Raw genomic sequence first — 12,155 nt, 5'->3', positions numbered from 1 at the left:
GAGGATGGGGCCCGCCTAAGGTGAAATCTAATGCTGATGACGTCATGAGTATCCAACCCCCTAGCCATAGGAAATAACTAATGAGAGTTAAAATCCCGGTCCGACAGGGAATCGAACCCGAAACTGCTAGGACCAAAGTCCAGCATTTTTTCACCTTTATGCTCGCTGTACTCTCCACGCAGTTCAGGACTTATTCTACCCACGCGGTGAACACACGAGTACAATTTCAGGGCAAAACAGAAGACATCTGGAGAATATACGCGCACAGAGCGAGCACGGAGACGACTTTGCGCGGATATGGGTTTGAACAAGTTCCGAGAGACGAGTATTACTCCACCTGGCGAGTTTTCGGCGGGTACATGAAGCTGGTTGCGTAACTCTATTCCATTCTCGTCAACTGACCGCGCTACAAATACAGGAACCACTCCTGCGACGGTGCAAAGGAAATGTAAACCCAAATATGGCAGTAGTAACAAGCTTTATTTGGGCAAATAAATATAATGATGTGCTGAGGATTCTTGTTGTTGGTATGGCCCATAAGAAATCGTAAGGGAACGGCATTTTAAAAAGCCCATTAATTCTCTCTTTTAGAGCGAAGCCAGTTTAAATTTATTACTTAAATAAAGGATATTTTCTTACCTATGTATAAGTTGACTAACAAGAATTGTACAAGGTTACAGCTCTCCACTCAATGAAATTTGAACTCCCTCTCCTGGATATAAATGTTAGATACAGCAAGTTTGTACGTGGTTCAATCCGTTGGAACTCTGTTATGTGTAAATGCCGTGGCTCAAATCTCTGAAAAAGTAATTTCGGGACAATATTTGGTGAACCTGGAATCACACAGAAACAATAATTCCTAACAAATTTCTAATGTATGAATATACGTCATTAACTAAATATCGGAGAAGTCTCTGTAAAAGTATTGGTTTTAATCAAATTGATGCCTTATCCAGAGTATAATGACATTCAATCCACTTCTATTTAGCGTCTCAGTTTTCAGGCACGAGCTTTACCACTACGATTAGTAACGTCACTTGTTTGTCTCTCTTTCTGAGAAGTGTATTCAAGCCGTGGTGACTCAGACTCTATTTAGATTGTTACTATACTGCAGTACGTAATATTATAACTTCCAACAATAATCATTTATGGCCTCAGCTGATATGTAAAGGCAATTTGATTTCACCCCCATTAGATTCCTCGGTTTTAATTTCTAATAATAATAATAATAATAATAATAATAATAATAATAATAATAATAATAATAATATTAATAATAATGTTATTTGCTTTACGTCCCACTAACTACTATTTTAAGGTCTTCGGAGACGCCGAGGTGCCGGAATTTAGTCCCGCGGGAGTTCTTTTACGTGCCAGTAAATCTACTGACACGAGGCTGACGTATTCGAGCACATTCAAATACCACCGGACTGAGCCAGGATCGAACCTGCCAAGTTGGGGTCAGAAGGTCAGCGCCTCAACCGTCTGAGCCACTCAGCCCGGTAGGTTTTAATTTCAAAGTTCTGTTTTATGCTAAAAGATGGCTGAGAAGCAGATCCCGGTCGGACGATCTACGGCTCCGTGTTCATTCATTTTGTCGGATAAAGAACAAATGTGTCCCCAGAGATCATTTACATGCCGACATCGTACGGCACAGAGTGCCTAATGGACCTATTTTTACCTTTAGTGCCGATGCCGGGTTTCAATCAGCGATCTCGGAATTTGGAGGCCAACACAATGTCATTGATCCACATAGGGAACTCTAATTTCCAGTTGTAGTATAATAACAAACACTTTAATCGCACGTAATAATGCCGTAGTAACTTGAATATTTTATGTTTGCGATTAAACACAATACAACCCACATTTTTGAGTAAGATCCGAAACACAGAGATAAGACATAAAAATTCTTAAAAAATCACAAACATTGAGTGGGATTCAATCCACGATATTCGAGTACTTCAGACACTGAGATATCAATTTCCGTTCCAGACTACGCGAGAACAAATTGAAGTGAAATGCAGCCTGTTTATTCTAACAAAGTTGACAGTCGTGAACGCTTACCTGACGAGAAGGACATTCAAGATAACCAGACATTTCAAAATGTCATGAAGAGGGGCAGTAATTGTTAGGGTTCGTTTACAAAATGTGTGGTTAGGTAAATACGGCAGAGAAAGTTCATACTGCCGTGAAACTGACAGCAGTGATTGTATAACGGATATAAATAGTAATTTACGAACATCAGATAACTACCACTCTAGATATGGTATTATCTGGACATGATCCTAACGTTAAGCCTCTCCATAAGAATATAGCGAAGTAACATTTACCTGATATAGGAAAGGTATATTTACCTTAAACGTCAATGTTACGTTTAGACGCTGTCAAACTAAGAGAGACTTTCAAATGAAACAAAATGTAGAATATTTCGTTTCTTTCTTTCTCTAGACAATGTACTAAACGAGTCTTTGGAGATAGCTGTTAGTAGCGCCATCGTCAAACAATGAACCACTACATTTGGAAGTAAAAGACAGAGAAGGGCGCGAAGACGCCACTGGTAGCTAATCCTATAACGGTATTTATCAAGGAAGAAATGACGGTGGAGTCGCCAATCAAGTGGTCACATCCGCTCAAACATCCCATGCTCTTTCTACTTTCATATATAGCGGCCAGTTTTACGCTCATGCCACACAGAAAGTGTTTTTCAATGAGAGCTTTAATGGGTTCTTTATATCCGTTTTACTATTCTTGACGAACCGATTGAGATTTACTCGCTGGAAATATAACTTGCAGAATGTTAAACGACATGTAATGGCAAATTATTTAGTTTGGTTATCTTCCACCGTGAGAAATATCCAAGTATGCAGACACAGTCCTCCTTTTAAATTACGTTCTAGAAGTAAAATAAAACTATATATAAAACTAGCAATTACCTGCGGCTTCGCTCGCGTGGATTTCGTAATTTGATAAAAGTAATCGTTCCTCGGCGTTGTACTAAGATATTATCTGAAAATTCCTAAAGTAATACTGGCCTTTGTTTCAGAGGGTCCCGGGTTCGATTCCATGCCGGGTTGACGATTTTAACCTTCATTGGTTAATTCCATTGGCTCGGGGACTGAGTGATTGTGCTGTCCCCAACATCCCCGCAATGCGTACACCACACATAACACTAACCTCCATCTCAATAACACGCAGTTACCTACACAGAGCAGATGCCGCCACATTCATCGGAGGGCTGCTCCCGGCTAGAAATAGCCAAACGAATTATTATTATTATTATTATTATTATTATTATTATTATTATTATTATTATTATTATTATTATTATTTGCTAGTTGCTTTACGTCGCACCGACACGGACAGGTCTTATGGCGACGATGGAATAGGAATGGGCTAGGAGTGTGAAGGAATAAGCCGTGGTCATAATTAAGGTACAGCCCCAGCATTTGCCTGGTATGAAAATGAAAAACCACGGAAAGCCATCTTCAGGGCTGCCGACAGTGGGGATTATTATTATTTTTAACATGTTACATACGTAACAATTGGTATTTGGAATCACCTTTAAAAATACAGAAGCATGTATATGTTTGTTTTTGGAAAATCCACTTAAGGGAAAGGGAGGGGGGGGTGTTGGAAAGAAGTGGAGAAGGAGTTTAATTCCTGTTACGAGGATACTTATATCTCAAAAGCTGAAGATGTTACAGACGTGAAAATTGGTTCCTGGAATCTCCTTTGAAAATCAAGATACACCCATATTTTTGTGTACGGAAAATCCACTTAAGAGAGGTTAAAATAAGTGAAAATAGGGTGAGATTTCTGATTATTATCTCCGAAAATCTTAACGTGTTACAGTCGTAAATATTGATACTTGGAATATCCTTTAAAAGTAAAGAAGCATATATTTTTTGATTTCGGAAAATCCACTTAAGGGGGATGAAAAGAATTGAAAACTCGGGGGAATTTTTAAAATGAGTGTATACACAGTATATATAAAAGGCATGTTACATACATACATACATTATCATTATAGACTGTTATGCCTTTCAGCGTTCAGTCTGCAAGCCTCTGAGAATTTACTAAACGTCGCCACAATCCTCGATTTGCAACTAGTGTTGTGGCCTCATTTAGTTCTATACCTCTTATCTTTAAATCCTTAGAAACCAGGTCTAACCATCGTCGTCTTGGTCTCCGTCTACTTCTCTTACCCTCCATAACAGAGTCCATTATTCTCCTAGGTAACCTATCCTCCTCCATTCGCCTCACATGACCCCACCACCGAAGCCGGTTTATGCGTACAGCTTCATCCATCGAGCTCATTCCTAAATTAGCCTTTATCGCCTCATACCGAGTACCCTCCTGCCATTGTTCCCACCTGTTTGTACCAGCAATCATTCTTGCTACTTTCATGCCTGTTACTTCTAACTTATGAATAATATATCCTGAGTCCACCCAGCTTTCGCTCCCGTAAAGCAAGGTTGGTCTGAAAACAGACCGATGTAAAGATAGTTTCGCCTGGGAGCTGACTTACTTCTTACAGAATACTGCTGATCGCAACTGCGAGCTCACTGCATTAGCTTTACTACACCTTGATTCAATCTCACTTACTATATTACCATCCTGGGAGAACACACAACCTAAATACTTGAAATTATCGACCTGTTCTAGTTTTGTATCACCAATCTGACATTCAGTTCTGTTGAATTTCTTACCTACTGACATCAATTTAGTCTTCGAGAGGCTAATTTTCATACCATACTCATTGCACCTATTTTCAAGTTCCTAGATATTAGACTGCAGGCTTTCGGCACAGTCTGCCATTAAGACCAAGTCGTCAGCATAGGCCAAACTGCTTACTACATTTCCACCTAACTGAATTCCTCCCTGCCATTTTATACCCTTCAGCAGATGATCCATGTAAACTATGAACAGCAAAGGTGAAAAATTACAGCCTTGTCTAACTCCTGTAAGTACCCTGAACCAAGAACTCATTCTACCATCAATTCTCACTGAAGCCCAATTGTCAACATAAATGCCTTTGATTGATTTTAATAATCTACCTTTAATTCCATAGTCCACCAGTATAGCGAACATCTTTTCCCTCGGTACCCTGTCATATGCTTTCTCGAGATCTACGAAACAAACACAACTGCCTATTCCTCTCGTAGCATTTTTCAATTACCTGGCGCACACTGAAAATCTGATTCTGACAGCTTCTCTGTGGTCTGAAACCACACTGGTTTTCATCCAACTTCCTCTCAACGACTGATCTCACCCTCCCTTCCAAGATGCCAGTGAATACTTTGCCTGGTATACTAATCAATGAGATACCTCGATAGTTGTTGCAATCCTTTCTGTTCCCTTGCTTATAGATAGGTGCAATTACTGATTTTGTCCAATCTGAAGGTACCTTACCAACACTCCACGCTAATTTTACTACTCTATGAAGCCATTTTATCCCTGTCTTCCCACTATACTTCACCATTTCAGGTCTAATTTCATCTATTCCTGCTGCCTTATGACAATGGAGTTTATTTACTATCCTTTCCACTTCCTCAAGCATAATTTCACCATCATTTTCCTCCTCCCCATGAGCTTGGCTGTTTGCAACACCACCATGATGATTTCCTTTTACATTGAGAAGATGTTCAAAATATTCCCTCCACCTCTCCAGTGATTCCCTGCAGTCTATTATGCGTTCACCTGAATTACTCAAAACACTTCATTTCCTTTTTCCCTCCCTTCCTAAGATTTTTTATTACTGTCCAGAAAAGTTTCCCTGCTGCTTGACCTAGCCTTTCCAGATTATTACCAAAATCTTCCCATGACTTCTTTTTGGATTCAACAACTATTTGTTTCGCTCTGTTTCTTTCATCTACGTACCAATCCCTGTCTGCCTCGGCCCTTGTTTGGAGCCATTTCTGATAAGCCTTCTTTTTACGTTTACAGGCTGCTCTCACTTCATCATTCCTCCAAGATGTTCGCCTTTTCCCATCTTTACACACAGTTGTTCCTAGGCATTCCCTTGCTGTTTCTACTACAGCATCCCTGTATGCCACCCATTCACTTTCTATATCCTGAACCTGCTTACTGTCTACTGTTCGAAACTTCTAACTAATCATATCCATGTACTTCTGTCTAATTTCCTCGTCCTTGAGATTTTCTACCCTTATTCGTTTGCAGACAGATTTCACTTTCTCTACCCTAGGCCTAGAGATACTTAGTTCACTACAGATCAGACAGTGGTCTGTATCATCGAAAAATCCCAGAAAAACTCTTACATTCCTAACAGATTTCCTGAATTCAAAGTCTGTTAAGATATAGTCTATTATGGATCTGGTACCTCTAGCCTCCCATGTGTAGCGGTGAATAACCTTATGCTTGAAGAATGTATTCGTAACAGCTAAGCCCATACTAGCACAGTAGTCCAGCAAACGCTTCCCATTCCCATTAGCTTCCATATCTTCCCCACATTTACCAATCACCCTTTCGTATCCTTCAGTTCTATTCCCAACTCTCGCATTGAAATTGCCCATTAGCGCTATTCTATCCTTGCTGTTGACCCTGACCACGATGTCACTCAATGCTTCATAAAACTTGTCAACTTCATCCTCATCTGCACCCTCACATGGTGAATACACGGACACAATTCTTGTCCTAATTCCTCCCAATGACAAATCTACCCACATCATTCGCTCATTTACGTGCCTAACAGAAACTATGTTGCGTGCAATGGTATTCCTGATAAAGAGCCCTACTCCAGACTCTTCCCTTCCCTTTCTAACACCCGTCAAGTACACCTTATAATCTCCTATCTCTTCCTCATTATCTCCCCTTACCCGAATATCACTTACTCCTAGCACATCCAGATGCATCCTCTTTGCTGACTCAGCCAGTTCTACCTTCTTTCTTCCATAAGCCCCATTAATATTGATAGCTCCCCATCGAATTCCATTTCGTTCGCCAAGTTGTTTCCTAGGAGTCCCTCGCCTGCCAAATGGGAGTGGGACTCCATTACTCCCATAGGTCCGAGGCTTGTTTAAAGTTTTCTGAGCTCGGTAAGTTCATGAAGCAGGATGCTGCCCTACTTGCACATAGTCCAAGTGAGGATCTCTCCTCTAACGGGTTATGGACCACCGGTGAATTGTATAGTCCTAGCCGCCTGAGCACAAGGAGGGCCACGACTCAGAATATGTCCAAGATGCCCACTCCCATTCCATAGCAACTGGTATCCCGACTCTCAGGACCACTTACTAGGCCACTCAGCCGTTGCCCATGGTTCACGAACTAGGACGTGACTACAGTAACCCACAAACATTGTTACAGATATAAAAATCTCCTTTAAAAATAAACGAACATGTATTTTTTGTTTTCGGAAAGGCCTCTTACTAGGGGTGAAAGTAAGTGAAAAAGGAGTTTAATTATTTTTATGAGGATACCTATATCTCAAAACAGGGGTGTTTCAAACGTGAAAAATTGATGTTTGGAACCTCTTTTAAAAATAAATAAACACGCTTTTTGGGGATACATATGTCTCAAAAACTGAAGATACTACGGACGTAGAAATATTTTTTTTCGACTTGAGAGAGTACTGTTTCTCACATGGAACATTTTTATGTCTCATGTTCCAGAGTTACCTCTGCCAGTAGCCTGGTTTTGTTAGCATCAAAAGGCAATATCACAAACGTGGTTAACAAAGAGGTTCTGGGGTAAAAGAGACTCAAGTTTTCGGTTAGTTTTTAAACTTTAAGGATTTTCATGTTATGTCTTAGTGCAGTACGGAGGAGCGATTACTTTTATTATATTAGGAAACTTACGCGTGCGAAGCCGCGGGTAACAGCCAGTATATCACGTTGAGTGCCGAGCCGATTGTAGCACACTATTCCACTGGTGCCAGGCATGTTTTAGAATTGCATTCCGCTGGTGCCAAAGCAATTGTACGCGTTGTAGTCTGTTTATATAACCTTGGGATGTATTTATATGACGTACTAAGTAAATTTTATCTCACCATACCATGGTCATTGTGACGCCATATGGTGTCACATCAATTTTTAGGAAAGATAAAATATAGCGTGACGCCATGTGGTGTCACAGAATTTTTTGACATGGAATGTGCAATACGAATTTCAAATACGGGATATTTATTTGGTAATTCAAATTAACGCAATATTTTTTGAAAAAGTAAAATGAAAAACAAGTACTTATATTACATTACATATTGTTGTGAACAGTTTTCTGATAACTCTAAACAATGAAAATATGCGTCTCGGCACGCCCGAGTTCTTGTTACTCGTTGTAATTTTTCAAACCTTCTTGGAATCGTTGTTCAAACATCGTCCTTTGTACACTTGTTTCATATTTACGTTTTGCACATCTGATCGGGAAGTTAAGGGGAACGCGCTAACTATACGCTACCTGGCTGCTGGCGCAGCTCGACGCAGCCTGGTTGGTTTACGTCCGCTGCTCCGCTCCTCCCTACCTCTCCGCCACACCCCGATACTCCCGCGGCACTTCTAATTTTATGACTGTTTATTTGTTCAATTTTGGCGTTTAAGCTTGCGCTGGGTACAGGCAGTTTTCACCTTAGCATTCTGCTGCCTCCCACGAATATTCCTACCAAATTTCAACCGAATCCGAGTGTAACACACGTATGTGTTCCCTCGTAAGATTATTACCAATATCTTCCATTTTTTATATTTTTGCACAACTATATAAACTGAGTGATAATACGTACGTAAACGAGGAATAAACAATGCCTGGCGCGCTTTCACCTGTGACAATGACCACTGGCCAGTCAGTGGCTTCGGAAGATTACTGTGGTGCCACATGGTGGCATACAGTAAAAAATACATAACTGGAATAGACCCTAAGTTCGCCCTTCACGTAGTACCAATTTTGCGCGCAAAGATGTCACAGCTGATTATCTACGGCGCATCGCCTGAAACTCAACTGTGCCGCCATATGGCGTCACGCCATCTCAAATTTGAAGACCACCGTGATGCCATATGGCGGCACGTGGCACCCAACGTGATATATATGGTAGAGAGAGAAATAAATCCACAGGAATTGTTTGTGACCTTGAGCTATTAAGTACCAACAACACAAAATCTGTGATTGTCTCTGTTGCTGTTTACATTGTCCGAGTGACTGAACAGATGAAATAAATAGCAACGTGCTTTTTATAGGAGGCGGAAACTGACAGCACACGTAATACGCTGTAAGTTCATTGAAAGTAGTAAGAAGCGATAAATGGTGTAAGTGCTGAAAAATAAAACTGACACTACACCTGAAGTGGATGTTTGCTAGAGTAATTAAAGTTATAGGAAAGAGAAATTTGTGATTTTACTTTTCTTTATTAATGTATTTATTTACTAATTTACTTCTACATTTTGATAGATCAGTGCAGGTAACGGGACATAATCGCTACTAAATGGGAGAACATATTTGGTGCCATCAACACGATATAGGCCTACACTGGTGGAAAATGAAAACCCAAAACCAAGAAGAAATTGTGCTAGAAAAATGAAATTCGGGAGGAGTGATAGCACATCACAAATATGCCGCCAAATTTGTGCGCTAGTCGACGAAGAGTGGTGCTAGTATTGCCACTAGGACCTTGCAAGCAAGTTTGTTTAAATATGCGCTGTACATTTCGTGAGCGTTAATCAACGTCCGGTGTTGACTTTATGAGACAGGTGTGTGCCAAAAACGCCTTTCATGAGACGAAGAAGGCAGTATCAGCAGCGTACTGGGATTGAACGAGGCTTTGTAATAGGGCTACGAGAAGGTGGATGTTCTTCCCGCGATATTCCAGAAAGACTTGGCAGGGATGTATGCACTGTGCATCGGTGTAGGCAACAACGTTCACGCGAAGGCGCTATCTCAGGAAGATCGGTCTCCGGCCTCTCACGGTGGATCGTATTGAAGCTGCAGCAACAGTGAGAGCTTCAGTTGCCACCAGAGTGACACAGCGAACTGTAACAAATCGATTACTTGAGGGACAACTCAAATACCGATGTATTATAGCATTCGTGCCACTAACTCCGAATCACTGACATCTGCGACTTCAGTGGTGTCAAGCTAGATCTCATTAGAGGGCAGAGTGGAGAAGTGTTGTGTTCTCAGATGATAGCCGGTTTTGTCTTGGTGCCAGTGGTGACCATAGTTTGGTAAGGAGGAGGCCAGGTGAGCTCTTGAAACCAAGCTGTCTGCGGCGTCGACACTTTGAATCTACGGGTTATGGTCTGGGGAAGGACTTTCCTTGATAGTAGAAGAACTCTCATCGTTATCCCAAGACGTTTGACAATATTTGCACGTCAGACTGACTGGTAATTTAACCCGTTGTACTGCCATACATTCGCAGTATTCAACGAGGTGTTTTCCAACATGATAATGCTCGTCCTCATACCACTGCTGTCACCCAACGTGCTCTACAAAGTGTCGATCAGTTGACTTGGCCTTCGAGATAACCAGACCTTTCGCCTATTGAGAACGTGTGGAGCATTACGGTACGACGAATTCAGTTCTGATGGACTGACCAAATGAAAAAAGCGTGAAACTCCATCCCACTAAAAGACATATGGCACCTGTACGACAATTCATCCACGTTTGGATCTTTGCATTCAAAACCGTGGCGACTACAGCAGGTATTACTGTACCACCATGTCACATGTCTTATCGCGCATATTTGAACCTGTGACCTGGGAATTTTCATATAATAAATAAGTTACCTAGGCAATTGATTAGCTCATATTTCATTCCTGTAAACCTATGTCTTCTTTGTATTTATATTTCTTTTTCCGCCATTGTATACAAAATTTAATTAACTTACGAGGAATGAAAGATATGCATGTGTTATAACCATTTTCATCGCTAAATGGAGATCAAAATAGTACTAAAGGAGGATATTAAGCTTCCTTTTTCTCAATTCATTATGTTCCAAGTTTATACCCAAGAAATTATACAGTTAATAGAACCATATTCCACAGAGCGCAACCGAGAATGCAGGAAGGTAGACAGAATGCTTGTTTGACAGGAGTTCGTTACTAGTACGTATATAAGCACATTATAACAACATACATTTTGATGCCTATTTTCTATCTCCTTATTACGTTCAAACCCCTTTATTACAACTTAGTTTCCAAATAATAGCGCCGTTCGTAAACTGTACAAATTTACAAAATGTAACATAAATTTAAACAGTTTGAAGAAAGTTAAATTAATGAAGGATGAAACTTGAAGGTATGCTCGTGATGAATCCGCGAATGACAGTGTTTCACAAGAATCACGATCTGACGGAACCGTAGCAAGTGAACTTTTCTTTTTGCTAGGGGCTTTACGTCGCACCGACACAGATAGGTCTTATGGCGACGATGGGATTAGGAAAGGGCTAGGAATTGGAAGGAAGCGGCCGTGGCCTTAATTAAGGTACAGCCCCAGCATTTGCCTGGTGTGAAAATGGGAAACCACAGAAAACCATTTGCAGGGCTGCCGATAGTGGGATTCGAACCTACTATCTCCCGGATGCAAGCTCACAGCCGCGCGCCTCTACGCGCACGGCCAACTCGCCCGGTAGCAAGTCAACTAAGTGATCTAAATTCGATGGAAACTACTCATATTAATAGATTAATGTCCGGCTCCATGGCTAAATTGTTATCGTGCTGGCTTTTGTTCAGGGGGGTCCCGGGTTCGATTCCCGGCAGGGTCGGGGATTTTAACCACCATTGGTTAATTTCGCTGGCACGGGGGCTGGGTAAATGTGTCGTTTTCATCATCACTTCATCCTCATCACGACGCGCAGGTCGACTTAGGGCGTCAAATCAAAAGACCTGCACCTGGCGAGCCGAACATGTCCTCGGACACTCCCGGCACTAAAAGCCATAGGCCATTTCATTTTCAATAGATTAATGCACAAAACACAAAATCTCACATCATGATGATGAATTCAATTTTTTACGAGCCTGAAAGTAGTGCAGTAATTCAAGCAGTTCCAACTCGGCCGATATGACATAATTGTTTCCTTTGAGTCCGCAAATCTCATCTCAGTTCTGACCAAGAGGTGCTGCAGTTACTGTATCTAAGAGAAGGATTGCAGCAATATGTCTAGTTATACATGAAATAACAGTTGCTTGAGGTCGAACGGTAGCGAAAAGTGTACG

The sequence above is a fragment of the Anabrus simplex genome, chromosome 2 (genome assembly GCF_040414725.1).
Source record: "Anabrus simplex isolate iqAnaSimp1 chromosome 2, ASM4041472v1, whole genome shotgun sequence".
NCBI classification, from domain to species: domain Eukaryota; kingdom Metazoa; phylum Arthropoda; class Insecta; order Orthoptera; family Tettigoniidae; genus Anabrus; species Anabrus simplex.
Note: the sequence above shows the minus strand (reverse complement) of the source record.